The following is a 17,425-nucleotide window of genomic DNA, read 5'->3' as shown; positions in this document are numbered from 1 at the left end:
ATTTTGATAGTCCCAATAAAGATGAGATGTTGCCAAATTAATGTTTTGTCTTTTAGCCTAGGTAGTGTCTTAAATCTTATGTCGGTAGATTAAAAAAAATTGCTTAGTAAATTAGATCTGGCAATATATCTTAAGTTTAAAGTTATTACGTCTGTCCCACATTGTCCCTCTTCACCATGCTACTTGTCCCACATTTTGTCTGACTGGAGGTGGTCACCCTAAGGAGGGCACATCAGTGGAAGCCAGGAATTGTACCCACAACTTTTACAGGCTACTGTATGCTAGCCCAGCTGCTTAACCACTATGCTACCGCTGCATGCTTTTTCATTAACTGATACAATAAAGATAACTGTTTTTCTGCATAAGTATCTGTACTTTGGTGTTCACTTGAATTCTCAACAAAAGTGACATTATACAGTGTGGACTTTAATTTAACTGAATCTGCACAACACAATAGAAATTCAGTTGTGCTTGCTACACATGAATGATCACAATTACCTGTATTACCTGTATTGTAAATGGTATTATTTGAATGAATTCCCTTGCAAACATGGGATTGGATAGAATCCATCAATCCAATTTGATTGCTGTAATGTCTGTTCAACATTAAGGTATGATGAGAAAAGGGCAATGAGGATGACATCTGAAAAGGGTCTTTACACACCTGAACTGTGATATAGGGCAGGCACTGAATGAAACTCCTCACTTCACTCTCTTCATCTGACCAGCCTCTCAGCTCTTTTGATTTCTTATGTTTGTTTCAGCAGTTCAAGGAAGAGTGAGGTCTTTCTATTTGAGAGGTCTTGAGAGGAGCATGTTATATGATATTGTAAGACCACATGAAGATGATCATATGTCAGAAGGAAGAGACATTATAAACAGAAACCACTGATGACCACCTGTTCTCTCCTCTGTATTGTCAATGAAAACAGATTCCCTGAACCACAAGATGGCAGCATTTTCTATGAGGAGTTGGAGCAGAGAGTGAACTTATACCACCTTGACCTATGTCTGCAAGCAGCTTACTATGAAGGGGAATCTGTACTCAGTGTCATGATGCTGTTTATACTGGAGATGTTTACATTGATTTCCTTTTAGATCTGTACACTCATGCAAGAGACCACGACTCACAAACTGGGTTATTTTAACTCATGAAGGGTTTTTTGTTTGGTACCCAGCTGCTGGGTCAGGATATTTAAGTAGCATGACTATGCCTCCAACAGTGTAGATTTACGCTTGGAGACTCTGAATAGTCACTGGAGAGGGTTACTCTGCAACGAGAGGTTTAATACATCTTAGCATCCGTCATAGTGACCGTTTATTATGATAGGTTAGGGAATGGTAGGGATAGCACTGACTTACAGGTGAGCACTGACTTCAGTGATGTCACTACCTGTGGCTAATTGGTAAATGAGACCTGTCCTCTCAATCAAGGGGATTGAGACAATGAGTTGAAGCCCACGGTGGGAGCAGGGCTAAGGTTCTCCCCTCTCGTTTAGCCTTATGAACCGTGGCATTAGAACAATCTTTTGCGTTGGATTGTACACCACTGTAACAGAAAATAAAAACTTGAACTTACAACCCAAAACGGCTTGGGCTGGTCCAGCTACAGAAGAGTACCGGACAGCAAGTGCCAGCATGCCACAGGAATGTTGACCGCTCTCTGAGGCTCTTGCCAAGCTGACACACACACATCACATCCACACACTGTTAGGACCTACTTCCAAGCACCCCACGTAGGGCTAGCGTGTAGGGTAGCTTACAGTAGGTCTTTCTGTATTGGTGTTGCTTTGTTGGGTTGTGAGTGCGGAAGGCTTTAGTCGTAGCTACAACACCCTAGACCAGTGGTTCTCAAACTTTTCACAATGAGTAACACCTCAGAGATCAATTGATTCGCCAAGTACCACCATTATGACCAGCATTGAAATACAGTAGCGTAGGCCAAAAATATATTTTACATTGTACATACTGTTTTGCATTGTTTTGTTTAGTTCTTTTCAAGAAAGATAAAAACTAGTTTTAACTAGTATTAATCTTTCTAAACAATTTTTCATTACATATGTTTTTGTATCATTTGAAGTGATTATTCATGAAATAAAACATCTTGGAGACTCCCTGAGTACCACAACAGACAGTCTGCGTACCACCAGTGGTACCCGGACCACAGTTTGAGAACCACTGCCCTAGACAACAGTGAGCTGTAGCCTATGCTGCCTGTGCTGCATCGTAACACCATCGCCTCATAATTTGGCAACCAAATGACAAACACCGCCACCTGTGACCACACCTTGAGAGGCTGAACCACAGCGAATGTTCATCAGAGCAGATGCCATTTTGTAGCCAGCACATCACTTTAAGGGGCAGAGACAGGTGACCTCAACATCCCTGACTCACCTGAACAGGTTAAAGTTTAACAGGACACACACTGACAGGTAAAGACAATTATTATTTCCTTCTTTCCTTCTGTCTGTTTCATGCCTATTCAAAGCACCCTGACTGACCAATATATCCATTTTTATATTCATGTCTTGAAATGAAACATACGTTGTGTCTATAAAACACATCAACATCATTTAAAATAGGCAAAGAGGTGGATTCAATTGACTGGTGGATACATCTGACAGAAGTTAAAACACTTCTATGTGGCTTTGTAAAAGGATTTGGTGTCTAGATTAGGCAACATGGACAGAGATTCAAGGTGATCTCTGACAAACAAATAGGGTAACACTTTATTTTAGGAAACACATGTTAGCCATTAATACATACGTATTACTTATTAAAGTCTAAGTGTCACTACACATGTATTAGGTCATTGTTCAGTTATTTCTTATGCTTAGTTTATTCATTCTTGATTAATCCTTAATGAGCAAGGTGGTCTTGATCTAAAAGGTAATTGATCAAAAAAGAAACTATAGATGGCTAATAAATTGGCATAATATGTTACTATTCTGTCAGTATCATATCAAGTCACATATTCAGACAGTGTATTATTAGGAGTCTATAAACCCTCTATTTTGATCCATATTACCAGTATTCTGAAATGAATATCAACTAGTTGCTTATTACAGTGCATGAAAATGCTGTTCTTCTTAGGCTTCTTCTGATAAGAGTGCACTGTTATCCGATTTATTCTTGTTAAAGGTCATTATTAGAGTGCATGGAAATGTTGTTGTCCAACAGCCACGGCTAGTCAAAAACATTACCACTCAAAAAAAGAAATGAGAGTCCCAAAGTATTTACAAGATTACCTGACATACTCCAAAGATGATGTCAAATTGTGTGTGTATTGTACATATACCCTCAAACAATGGGAATTTACAGTGCTTCTCAGAAAAGCTGGCTTGTTTTTGATTAATTTCATCAATATTCATCAACCTATCATTCTCAGTGGGACAGCGCAGACCACTCGTATGACCACTCCTCTTGAGGGGACCGCCCTGCTGGCACCTGGTGTTGCAAAGAAGCTGCCTGGGCCGAAGTAACTAACAGTATCAGCCTGTCTGAACCATTGTATAATCATCATAAAGACATCTGCAAGCAAGAAGTGAAGGTGAGCATGTCTTTACAAATAGAAGAAGTAATTTGTTTCTAGATTGGGCAAACTCAATTATTTTGATGTATTAATTAAGTGTTAAACATTTGACCCATCTACACTAAAGTGTTCCAAGTGTGTTTTGAGGAATTGTTGGCTAAAAGTATATTTTCTCCTTAGTTCCCTTTTGAAAGATGCAGAAGATTTTTATCATAAGCATCCTACTGACAGCCTGTTGTGTTGCTCCTGAAGGTAAATATTATTGTGGAATGATGTCAATGATTTCTTGCAGTTTTTCACATTTGCTCAGATCAGAATTAAAATAGTTAAAACTACTTTAAAACTACAATTAGAGATGCACCGATAGCATTTTTTGCATTGAGTTGAATTTGCATTTGTGTACTTGCTGATACGGAGTACCGATATCGATATTTCTGCCAAAAAATAACTAGGCCAGCATGAATAGAACAAATGTTTGTATGTTATGGGGGGTCGACGCCTAGCCAGACAGTTTCAAAACAGCAGCTGGCCCACTGGTTGGTCAAGGCAATTGAGTTGGCCTATGAGAAGATGGGGATTCCACCACCCAGCTGGGGTTGTGGCACACTCTACTTGTGGTATGCGGCCTGGGCACTGTTCAGAGGGGCTTCGACTAAACTCAATCTTTTGATATCGAACATTAGTCTGGGGAGTGTGCAGAAAACACATGCCATTATATTGATAGATGAGGTGTAACTGAATAAACACAAATATTGTAGACCAACAGTGGCATTTGTCAGCAAAACGTCAGCAGACCACCAGATCTGCACCTATTGGGACGACAGTGGTCCGCCAGCCTCTTGCTATCTTGGCATTTGCTTGAGCCATGACTAAAAGACTTGCAATAATATCAAACATGTTTGATATTCATGTAATAACTAGAAAAAGACTGACTCAGACTTAAAGGAAGATTGCTATTACATTTAAAGGGACACTTCAACGATTAACATTAAGCTTTTTATCTTTAGAAAACCAGTCATGTTTTTTAATGGTCGTGCATCATTCCCTCAGTTTGCTTTGAGATGGGAGAAATACGGATTTCAATGAAACCCATGAATAGGACTTCCTGCTTTCAATGATATAAAATTATGATTTTTACATCATTGAAGTCCAACATTGAAATCCGTATTTCTCCCATCTCAAGGCAAACTGAGGGAATGATGCACGACCATTCAAAAACATGACTGGTTTTCTAAAGATACAAAGCTTATTGCTAATTGGTGAAGTGTCCCTTTAACCATCTCCGTGATGGGAGCAAGGACCGTTCCCAATTTCCGGACTCACAAACTCTGGTGCGTGTTCTCGTGAAATTCGTAAAGGCCTAGGGCTGTCCCAAGCTTGAATTTCAACAGAGGTGAGGGTTTGAGTACACACTTACCGTGCCCTTTCCGTGAGTCTGCATAGGTGCAGACTTCACCTACTGTAAGGGAATTACCCACAGTTCAACGTGTTTCAAAGTGATGTTTTCAAAGTGATCTTTACCGCGAAGACCATAGGAAAATCCGGAAATTACAGAGGTAAACAACAGCACGACACACGTACATGGTGCAAATGTCAGCAACGTCTTTGTTATCGAATATCGCCAAGGTAGGCCGACAGTACATGTGATCTCGTGAAGTGCTGTCCCAATCCCAAATACCTGAGCCCATGTGGACTCACACACTCGGACCTGAGATCAATCTCAGTCTTTAGTCTTTAGTCTTCAGGGCTCACTTTGGGATTCAGCCATTCCGACTTTGGAAATTTTGGTCACTGACTGTGAAATGTCTTGAAAATCGTATGGTGTAAGGTCACCATCAGGTACAGGAGGTCCGTCTTCCTGACTGTTGCTACTTGCTAGGTTAGACTGTGTGTGGTCTATTTGATCTCTTGTCTCTAGTCTGTTTTCCAATTTTGGTTTGAACTCTTTTCTTTCTGTCACGCTCTCAGCACCTGAGCCAGAGCTCACTTGTTTTACTGGCGATGGCAACACTTACCGAGGAACAGTTTCCGTGACACTATCGGGGAAGGCTTGTCAGATGTGGTCTGCCCAGACTCCACATGAACACAGTAATTCTCCAGAAAAGCACCCATCCAAGTAAGACCTGTTTGGAGCTACACTTTACTGTTACTGTGCTTACTTTCTAGGATTCAATGTACACTTATATTGCCAAAAGTATTTTTTCACCTGCCTTGACTCACATATGACCTTCAGTCACATCCCATTCTTAATCCATAGGGTTTAAAATGACGTTGGTCCACCCTTTGCATGCAGCTATAACAGTTTCAACTCTTCTGGGAAGGCTTTCCACAAGGTTTAAGAGAGTGTTTATGGGAATTTTTGACCATTCTTTCAGAAGCGCATTTGTGAGGTCACACACTAACGTTGGACAAGGAGACTGGCTCTCTGTCTTCACTCTAATTCATCCCAATGGTTTTCTATTGGGTTGAGGTCAGGACTCTGTCATCTATGTTTTTATGGACCTTGCTTTGTGCACTGGTGCGCAGTCATGTTGGAACCTGAAGGGGCCATGCCCAAACTGTTCCCTCAAAGTGGGAATTGTCCAAAATCTCTTGGTTAATGTTGAAGCATTCGGAGTTCCTTTCACTGGAACTAAGGGACCAAGTCCAGCTCGCGGATGGCCCCTTCCTGTTCCAACATGACTGTGCACCAGTGCACAAAGCAAGGTCCATAGACATGGCATGAGTTTGGTGTGGATGAACTTGACTGGCCTGCATAGAGTGCTGACCTCAACCCAATAGAACACCTTTGGGGTGAATTAGAGAGGAGACTGAGAACCATTGTCCAACACCAGTGTGTGACCTCACAAATGCGCTTCTGAAAGAATGGTTAAAAAAAAATCCAATAAACACACTCCTAAACCGTGTACAGAGAGCTGAAGCTGTTATAGCTGCAAAGGGTGGACCGACGTCATATTAAACCCTATGGATTATGAAAGGGATGTGATTGAAGTTCATATGTGTGTAGAAGAATTCATTCTAAATTGAGAATAAGAGCTATTATGCTTTCTTAGAGGCCTTGAAGGAAACTACTGCAGAAATCCTGATGGTGAGGATGGTCCCTGGTGCTACACAACAGACTCTGCAACTAGGTGGGAGTACTGCGAGGTGCCGAGGTGTCCAAATCAAGCTGGTCAGTGTAACACCAGTCATTGGGCATAACACATATTGGGCATAGGCCATTTCTACAGTATGATAGGGTCACTCGGGGTCATGCTACTGATGATATCCCCCAACTGAGACTGGTGATCTTTCTCAAACCTGGTGTTAAAAGTGTTAAGCTCATTGGAGAGGGATTCATCACTGCTGTCAGCCACACACACAAGTCACGCACAGTGTGGACTGCTGCCATTGTCTTAATACCCTGCCAGGCCTCCTGGAGGTTACCGTGTGTGAATTTCTCTTCCCTTCGACTTTTTAACGCTGCTTTAGCTTTTTTGATGGCCTGCTTCACCTCTCTGTTCACTTGTTTCTTCTCCAACATAGATCCAGTGTAGAGCAGTCGTTTCTTTCTGTTCAGGATAGCCTTAAATTAGTTAGTGACCCAGGGTTTATTATTATCAAATTGGTCAGTGTATTATTATTGTTAAGTCAAATCAGGTTATCAAAAAGGTAAACAAGACAAATACACCTCAAATATAGCCTCATATATGAATATCATGCACACTTAAATAAACAGTATGAGTCACATTTCATCTATGCTGACAGTAAGATAAAGTTTTGACTATCTTCCAGAAAATGTAGCAACAGGAAAACCAACAACTCTCCAATCCACTGAATCCAACCATGCCTCCGACTTGGCTCTTGATGGAGATCCAGACACCTTCGCTCTCAGCCAGGTGTCCAACACTCCCACCTGGAGGGTGGACCTGGAGATTGATTACAGGGTGGACAAAGTGAGCATCACCAACAGGCCAGACTGCTGTCCAGAGAAGCTCAATGGGGCTCAGATCCACATTGGCAGCTCTAGTAGTGGGAATCCCAGGTGATTTTTTTTTACTTTAACTAAAGTTGGCAAAATACTTAGAATGATCATGTTTAATGTTGTCTAACAGCTAGTATTAATCTATCAACATGATTCATCTATATTATTTCCTTGCATCAAATGAAACGTTTATAACATATGTGTGTTGATGAGAAACATTGTTCTTGCATTAATGAATAGAATCAGCTTTGTGTTTTAGTTTGAAAGCAATATTGTCCTGTTTACTCTCCATTCTCCTCCTCACCTTCATTTCGGTTTCTGTATCTCTCTCTCTCTCTCTCTCTCTCTCTCTCTCTCTCTCTCTCTCTCTCTCTCTCTCTCTCTCTCTCTCTCTCTCTCTCTCTCTCTCTATCCTCATCCTCTGTTTACCAGGTGTGCTGTGGTCTCAGCAGTTCCTGTTGGGGAGACCTACACCTATAGCTGTTATGGGATGGAGGGGCGCTATGTCAGTATTTTCATTCCTGGGGAGGGGAAACAGCTGGCCTTGGCTGAAGTGCAGGTGTTTCGAAAACCTGCAGGTGAGTCTACACATTAATTAAAGACTACACTTCAACGCTTCAAGACTCACACTATGCAACAAATATGTTGCAGTTTTGTATTTTCATTGCATTTTAAACTTAATAAATAATACATTTTAATAATAAAAACATAAATGATTATATAAATAAATATATAAATGATAGTTGATTAATTCTCCCAACGATCGACTAAGAAAATGTAATCGAATGCCCATCCCTATTTTTAAGTGGACGTGTTTACATGGAAAAGTGAAAAAGTGTATTTAAAATGATCAGTAGTAATTTTCATTGGTCATCAGTTCCCATTCTCTCTGTAATGTGTACTGTATGTCTGCATAGCCCCAACTATACTAGACATATGGGCACATACACACAGGATAAAATCACAAGTTGGCTAAGTCTTCTACAAGAATGAACCTGTATCTCATTAGTCCTTCCTGTCCTCACTAGTCATTCCCACTCAAACTCCAGCACCCACCACTACCACCATCCCTCCCCCCAGCCCTCCTCCCCCCCTCACACTCCTGGTCAGTGGACGCACCCTGGTGCTGGTCCGTGAGCAGCTGAGCTGGTACGATGCCTTGCTCCACTGCCGGAGCTTCTACAGGGACCTGGCCGGCCTGCGTAGCCCAGAGGAGCAGCTGGAGGTGGGGGAGGCCCTGCTGCTCCGTGGGGCCCACACTGCCCACGTGTGGCTGGGCCTCCGGCGGAGGATGCTCTCCAGCGTCTGGTACTGGATGAATGGGGAGGAGATGGACCACAGCAGCTGGGAAGGGGGGAGACCTCGGTACCACAAGATCCCTGGTACCGGTGCCTGTGGAGCAGCAGCCAACATGGCGCAGTTTCTGTGGAGCGACCAGCCCTGCAAACAGCAGCTAAACTTCCTCTGCTACACAGGTGGGCACCTAAACAAAATACCTTTTCTATTTCGAAAGTTTCCTATTAGGTTTGTCTAGCCCTAACTCCTCTTCATCACAGAATGAACCCAAAGATTTGGCGTTCGAGGCGCAATGGGACGGGGGACTTATCCTACCTGAAGTGTACTAGCTCCTACTGTACTTTAAAGCGTTTCAGGTAATTGAAGGGGAATGTAAACAAAAAGTATGGACGCACTGGGTAACATTGGTTGACACATAGTGGTCTTCTAACTAAAACATTAATAACATTTCAATTCTAACAGGTAATAATGACAACATTTCGCACCATAATATGAAAGAACAAGTTGTGTTTAAATTGCAGTCTCTAAAACAACCCTACACGTAGAGAAGTAACGTTTATAGCCTATTCGTTGAAGTTTTATCTCTCACGATGGGTGACTCCATGGGCGCCGCCATTAACCTCCGATTTAAATTGGTGAGGTTGGGATTGGTTGAGCTCCCCCGACTTCGCCGGTTGGAGGTTTCACTTCGACAGGCATTCCAGTGCACTTTTCTTAGTTGGAGATAGGATAAGTCCCACATCCCATATGCCGTCGAACGCAACATTAGCCTCCTCTACATCACAACTGTTTATTGCCCACATTCTGTTGATATTCTCGAAAACTCTAATGTTTTTATATATTAAAAATACCTAAACTAACAGTGCCTAAAATAGGTTCATGAATTAGGATGGAAGCTGTGAAACAGGAACTGAATTATAATTAATGGGAAACAAACCTTTCTTAATGATTATTTTCCCCAGCTTGTCCAAGACTACATTCCGGCATTGACATTGACTTTGTCCTCTGAATCCCCTGCACCCTTTTCGGTCCTTTTTTCTGTTTCAGATGATGATCCTGACTACAGCCCGGTGCAATTCACCATCACATATGCCAGAACATGAAGCTTTCAGCTATACTATTTATCAATTGCAATAATGCTACTATGATATTACTCTCTGATTACCTCAGCATTTTCCTAGAAATGTTTTAGTGTTTATTTGCACATCAAATGTATTATACTATGCAGAAACACATATACATATTAACACAACATTTCATGCCAAATTGTAAGATGTGAGATTGATATTACAGTAGATTCAAAGTATACATTCTGGTCACTATTATGTAGCATATAATCGTATACAGTATATAAATATGCAATTTGATGCCTATAGATGTTAACCTTTCATAGCATTACATTCATGATTATTCATTAAATGACTTGCATATATCAACTAGAATTACATCTCCAAGGAACTGTAAGGGTGGTTTTGATCAGGTGCAGTTTACCAAATGGATTCCAACAGTAACTCATTTATAGGTACTCAATTGGGCACACAGATCAAAAGTTATCTGCATTAATGCATATTTCTGCATATCTGTACTTTGATGTTCACTTCAATACAAATAAAGATAACTCTTTGTCTTTGGAGTTCACATTTTAGAGTGGTTGCTATGCTGTTGTTGGGATATTTACAGTAAGATGGTTGCTAGGGTGATGCTATGGTACATATTGTGGATGCTATGCTGGTTGCTAGGAAGCGAAACCTTGTGTATACAGGTTTATACTGTCTCATCATATTTAAAGCCAATCCATACACAGGTCAGATATATTGCTTGATCAAGACAGGAATGGTTTTACAGGTGGCGGCAACTGGTAATTTTTCCATCTTTATCCTTCTTGACTGATTTTTCACTAGTTTTTCCATTTGGATAGGGTCAGTTTTACAACTAGTCACATAAGCCAGTATCTGGAGCCTACAGAGGTTGCACAGATAGTCCAACTCCTCCAGAATGGCACATCAATATGTTCTATTGCCAGAAAGATTGCTGTGTCTCCCAACATAGTCTCAAGAGCATGGAAGAGATTCCAGGAGACAGGCAGTTGCTCTAGGAGAGCAGGACAGGGTGGTAGAAGGTCCTTAACCCAGCAGCAGGACCAGTATCTTCTCCTTTATGCAAGGAGGAACAGTAGGAAACATAATTTATGAGGGTGGCCTGAGGGCCCGATGGCCTCTAGAGGGACCTGTGCTCACTGCCCAGCACTGTGGAGCTCAATTAACATTTGCCATAGAATACAAAAATTGGCAGGTCCGCCATTAGCGGCCTGTGCTTTTCACAGATGAGAGCAGGTTCACTCTGAGCACATTTGACAGACGTGAAAGGGTCTGGAGAGAACTGGTGGAGAACATGTTGCTGCCTGCAACATCATTCAGCATGACCGGTTTGGTGGTGGCTCAGTGATGGTCTGGGGAGGCATACCTTTGGAGGGATGCACAGACCGCTGTGGGCAAGACAACGGCACCCTCACTGCTCTTAGGTATCAGGATGAAATCAAAGATCCTTACTGACAAGATAGAGCAACATAATGCATCTCTATGGAAGAAAAATTCGAACAGTTCCTGTCTGCTTAAAGAGGCGTGTCGCATAGACGTCATAGTGGGATATCGATCTCTGTCAGATTGACAAGCAGTTCAGTTCGAATGTTAACAGGTCTGCTTAAAGGGGGATTTAGCCCCCCTCCCCTTTGCGAAGACAGAACGCAGAAATGATAGAACGTTTGCGCCTCTCACTCCGCTTTACCCTCTCTGATGAAATGTTCTGACCCTGTACTGGTACAGTGGGCCGTGGGTTTCTCCTGGTGCACACAGATGGCCACATGTGGCGAGATTGTGCAATTAGGTCCTGGAGGATGAAGGAATTGATACCATTGACTGTCTCCCATACTTCCCTGACTTAAATGTACACCTCTCGGACATTATGTTTAGTGAACACACTCAACACACAGTGAGCACACAGTGAGGTGAATCACACACTAACCCAGAGCAGTGAGCTGCCTGCCCAACCAGCGGCGCTCGGGGAGCAGTGAGGTGTTGCCTTGCTCAAGGGCACTTCAGCCGTGGACTGATCGGGGATCGAACCGGCAACCCTCTGGTTATAAGCCCGAAGCCCTAACCAGTAGGCCACGGCTATATATGCTGTATATGATGGATGACCAAGACACGTCACATGTTTTGTTTGGCTTTCCAAGATCAGGATATTCTAATTGCAATAAAAGGTTATTCACTAAATGCATCCACAGTCTTAGTATCCGTCAGTGACCATCACCTCATACTGTAAGTTGGCAATCAAATGACAAATACTGTACCTCCACCTGTGACCACGCCTTGAGAGACAGAAACACTGCCACAGCTAGCATTCATTAGGGCAGATGTCACACGTCACTATAAGGAGCAAAGAGAGAGACACCTCAACATCCCTGACTCACCTGAACAGACCGTCAGCTTAACTCACCCCAACAGGACACACACTGACAGGTAAAGACAACTATTATATCCTTCTTTCTTAATCCTGCCTATTGAAGCACCCTGGCTGACCAATATAATACTGTGATTGTCTTAACCTTTGTTTTTCTCTTGAAATAAAACATAAATCTTTGGTGAACTCTGTTCTCTGTGTTGACTGTGGTTATGAAGATGTGATTTTTTTTTTCATTTCATAGTGAATCTTTGTATGATGGCATATATTATATTTTTGTTGGCAGAGACTGATGGACAACATGTTCCTTTATGTGGCCATTATATGTAAGTTGTTTTGCACAATATACATCTTCTATCACATTTCTTTAGTATCTGTGATCAAGAGTTTGGTGAATATACACAAACTCTGCTATTTAATAACAACAACAACCATCTAACAAATATTACATGAAGAGAGAGAGAGGAATCACCGGAGCACAGATGTGGATATTTGGTGCAGCGAAAAAAGCTGTTTCAATAGGTATTCCATCTTTTTTGCTGCACTGGACTAAAAACAAAAAAACATCCACATCTGTGTGCTCCATTGATTTCCCCCTCTCTTCACATAGTCAGTCCTCTTCCGTTAAGTACCAGACAGGGAATCAGAAGTGCGGTGGAATTACTCTTTTGAAATAATATTTTATATTGAGGTTAGCTATTAAGAAACTTTTACTTGGGCTGTGGTTGTGCAGTGATTTGCACTTACCATGACAAATGCAGACAAAAAGAGTTTGATTCCCACCTGAAGATATGCTAATTGTCATTTCAGTGGAAAAAGTACATCTGCTATACTCAGTAGCTCTTTTCAGAATTAAACTGATATTGGTATACTGGTATTTTCCTACCTCCCTATATAACTTGATAAATACCAGGGAAGTAAAAAAACAAAGCAAAAAAACTACTTTCCCTTTAAAAATTACTGGCCTTATCTGAGAGGATTCAAACATGTTTAAAATTAAGAAAACCTACATGTACTGTATTTGTGAAATATGGCTGCATTTGACTATGGGACATTTGAATATGTAGTTTTGTAAATGGATTTGGTGTCTAGACATGTAAATAGAGATCCAAGGTGACCTCTGACAAACAAATACTTATTGTGAGTGTGTGTGTGTGTGTGTGTGTGTGTGTGTGTGTGTGTGTGTGTGTGTGTGTGTGTGTGTGTGTGTGCTCTCTCTCTCTCTCTCTCTCTCTCTCTCTCTCTCTCTCTCTCTGTGTGTGTGTGTGTGTGTGTGTGTGCTCTCTCTCTCTCTCTCTCTCTCTCTCTCTCTCTCTCTGTGTGTGTGTGTGTGTGTGTGTGTGTGTGTGTGTGTGTGTGTGAACTTACCTATTCCCCTCCCCCTCCTCCTCAGGTGCCCTGGTCAAATCAAGTGATCAACAAGGTAAACAAAACAAATTGACCTTAAATATAGCCTCAATATATAAATACACATATCAACAAACAATATATGTCAGCTTTCATACAGTATACTGACTGTAAGATAAAGATAACATCTTGACTATCTTCTAGAAAATGTAGCAACAGGAAAATCAGCAACTGTCCAATCCATTGTATCCGGCCATACCCCTGACTTGGCTCTTGATGGAGATCCAGCCACCTTCACTCTCTCACAAGTCTACACAACTCCCACCTGGAGGGTGGACCTGGAGATGGATTACCGGGTGGACTCTGTGAGCATCACCAGCAGGCCAGATTGCTGTCCAGAGATGCTCGAAGGGGCTCAGATCCACATTGGCAGCAGCCAAAGTGGAAATCCCAGGTGATTCTTGAATTCTTGGCAGATTGTTTTTAATTTCTTTTAGGTTCATATTCTTTCACAACTATTATGAATCCTTCAATGTGATGATTCTATGTTCTATCCTTACATTTCATAAAGGATTATAAGTCATGAGTAACGTCACAGTAATTTTAAAATATAAATTCTTTATGAATGGGCTGTCATATTGCAGTTAGTCTTCATGGAAAGTATCACACGTGTTACTTTCTGTTACCATTTGCACTGATGGATATAATCAAGTTTGTGTCTTATTATGAAAACATTATTTTCATACTTTATTTATGTTTACCTGAATACTGTCCATTCTTCTCACCTTCCTTCCCGTCTCTCTCTCTCTCTCTCTCTCTCTCTCTCTCTCTCTCTCTCTCTCTCTCTCTCTCTCTCTCTCTCTCTCTCTCTCCCCCTCCTCTGTTTACCAGGTGTGCTGTGGTCTCAGGGATTGCGGAAGGGCAGAACTACACCTCTGACTGTTCTGGGATGGTGGGGCGCTATGTCAGCATTTTCATTGTTGGGGAGGCGGAGCAGCTGGCCTTGGCTGAAGTGCAGGTGTTTGGAGAACCTGCAGGTGAAAGCTTACACATTAATTGTCTCTACATACTGTACATCTCCTGCTTTGTCCCACCCGGTGTCCTCATTGATCCAAGGGCTAATTTAAATACATAAAGGACACGGCTTCTTGATTACAAAGCTCAGATGTTTTAGTGGGATGAGCACAAGTTGGCTAAGGCACCCAGGGGCGCCGCCAGGGGGGGGGGGGGAGGTTAGGACGATTCTAAGGGCCCAGCACTGACAGGGGGCCCTTTGAGGGCTATCAATAATATTTTAATAGTATTGTCATGTGTAGGATTTTTGAATAAATGTTTCATTTGATCTGTTTAAATAAGGAAATGATATATGGTTTTACAAGTCAACTGCTATTTTCACTGTAGGAACATAATCTAAAGCGATCATTAGCTAGCTAGCTGACAAAAAGAGATGATTTCGTTTAGGCTACACCTATATCAAAACAACAATTTTCAGTAGCCTAGGCTAAGAAGTGCAGTGTTATTTTATTTAAACACTGCACGTTCATTGCCATGGGAGAACAGATTAATGTAATGTAGAAGGTCTGTAAGTGTAATTTACAGTAGTCTGTAACTGGATGAACTTGAGCAATAAACTAGGCTATTGTACTAGGCTATGCAAGATAAAATATTAGCCTACACGACTGCTGGTGCTAAGAACTGGTTTCTTAACTAATGAGGTGCCCTCAACATACACACTACAGATTCATCCTCAGGAATAGAACCCCAGCCCATATCAACCCAAATCCCAATTGAAGGAGGAGGTGAGCAATACAATACAATAATTAACTAGCCTAGTTATTCATCAAGGCAAACATTTGATCACATACAGTAAGTCAATAAAGACAACAATTGGAATGATTGACACCCTGATGATGTTTGCTGGAGAGCTCTGAAGTATCCCCAATGTGCATACAGAATGTTATAAATCCATAAAGTGATGCATGCAAGTTCTCTCAACACATGAACATTTGGCTTGAAAGAACTGCATAGTGGCCTAGCAATATTTGCTCATAAAAGAAAATCGATATATTCCATAATATGTACTATGGCATTTTCATTTTAAGGCAACAGCTCTATTCAGTGTGATTCAAGACAGTTGTGCATTTTTTTTAATTAAAGGCCAGCTATTTCATGGATCTAGGATATTACTGTATGCATCCATGATAAAGTTCCCTTGGCCTTTGGAATTAAAATAGCCCCACATCATCACATACCCTTCACCATAGCTATAGATTGACATGGTGCTTTTTCCAGTAGGCCTATTAGCCTGTTTGATTTGCATTAGGCTAATGATTGATTTTTACTCCTTTTTTAAATTAAGGCATTAAGATCAATTGTCAAATTATGATTTTATATTCCTCTTTTTAGGCAACTTTAGCATGGTATCAAATACATGTTCTATATTACTTTATTAATAATTATATATATATATATTTTTTTTTTTGAGGAAATCTTTCATGGGCCCAGAATTTCTGGCGGCGCCCCTGAAGGCACCTACAAGAATGAACCTGTATCTCAGTACTCCTTACTCTCCTTTCTAGTCACTCCCACTCCAACTCCAGCACCCCCCATCCCTCCCCCCAGCCCTCCTCCCCCCCTCACACTCCTGGTCAGTGGACGCACCCTGGTGCTGGTCCGTGAGCAGCTGAGCTGGTACGACGCCTTGCTCCACTGCCGGAGCTTCTACAGGGACCTGGCCAGCCTGCGTAGCCCAGAGGAGCAGCTGGAGGTGGGGGAGGCCCTGCTGCTCCGTGGGGCCCACACTACCCACGTGTGGCTGGGCCTCCGGCGGACGATGCTCTCCAGCGTCTGGTACTGGATGAATGGGGAGGAGATGGACCACAGCAGCTGGGAAGGGGGGAGACCTCGATACCACGAGATCCCAGGCACCAGCGCCTGTGGAGCAGCAGCCAACATGGCCCAGTTTCTGTGGAGTGACCAGCCCTGCAAAGAGCAGCTAAACTTCCTCTGCGACACAGGTGAGCACCTAAACAAAATAGCTTTTCTTTTTCAAAAGAGTTTCTTATTAGGTTTGTCTAGTCATACCTAGAAAATTATATCATAGTTTTTTATAGGCACTGTAAATTGCAGTTTGAAGGCCACAATCAGTTATTGTATTTGTTCATGAAAACATAATAGTTTTTCTGATAAGCCAGAAATAATACCTAAGAGGTTACAGTCTGAAATTGAAGTTGGTTTATAAGTATTTTCCCCATCTTATCCAAGCCTTCATTCCAGCATTGCCATTGACTTTCTCCCTGGTCTGAGTCCTCTGATTACCCTATACCCTTTTCTCTGTCTCAGATGGTGATCCTGACTACAGCCCTGTGCAATTTGCTATTTATACTGTTCATCAATAACGGTTACAATCATGTTACTCTTATATTACCTTCTGAATACCTTAGCAATTATCCTAGGAATGTTTGAGTGTTTATTTTAGATCAGATATATTATTATAGTATGCAGAAACAAATGTACCTAGTAACAAAACATTTCATGTCAAATTGTAAGTTGTGAGATTGATACTAGATTCAAAATGTACATTCTGGTCACTATTACCTGGTGAATTATTAACACACACACACACACACACACACACACACACACATATCAATGCATTTGTGCTGCCTGTATATGGGTGTTAACCTTTTGTAGCATTGTCTCTGTACCATTTACATAATTCATTTAGCAGATGCTTTAATGCAAATATGACTTGCATTGTGTCAATTATATTACAAGGGCTAATGTCCCTGGAGCTACTGTATACTGGGGGTTAAGTGCCTTGCGGA

The 17,425-nt window shown here is 41.7% G+C and overlaps 1 long non-coding RNA gene across 1 annotated transcript; it reads left to right on the top strand.

Annotated features, from left to right (window-relative positions):
* Positions 1-5,531: 5,531 nt before the first annotated feature.
* On the top strand, positions 5,532-7,417 carry LOC134059953 (uncharacterized). The gene is made up of 3 exons (XR_009935098.1): positions 5,532-5,648; positions 6,586-6,704; positions 7,307-7,417. It is a non-coding gene; the product is annotated as an uncharacterized LOC134059953 (long non-coding RNA).
* The last annotated feature ends 10,008 nt before the right edge of the window (positions 7,418-17,425 follow it).

The sequence above is a fragment of the Sardina pilchardus genome, chromosome 16 (assembly GCF_963854185.1).
Source record: "Sardina pilchardus chromosome 16, fSarPil1.1, whole genome shotgun sequence".
In the NCBI taxonomy this organism is placed as follows: Eukaryota; Metazoa; Chordata; class Actinopteri; order Clupeiformes; family Clupeidae; genus Sardina; species Sardina pilchardus.
The sequence above is the reverse complement of the archived record's forward strand: the minus strand, read 5'-3'. Positions and strand labels throughout refer to the sequence as shown.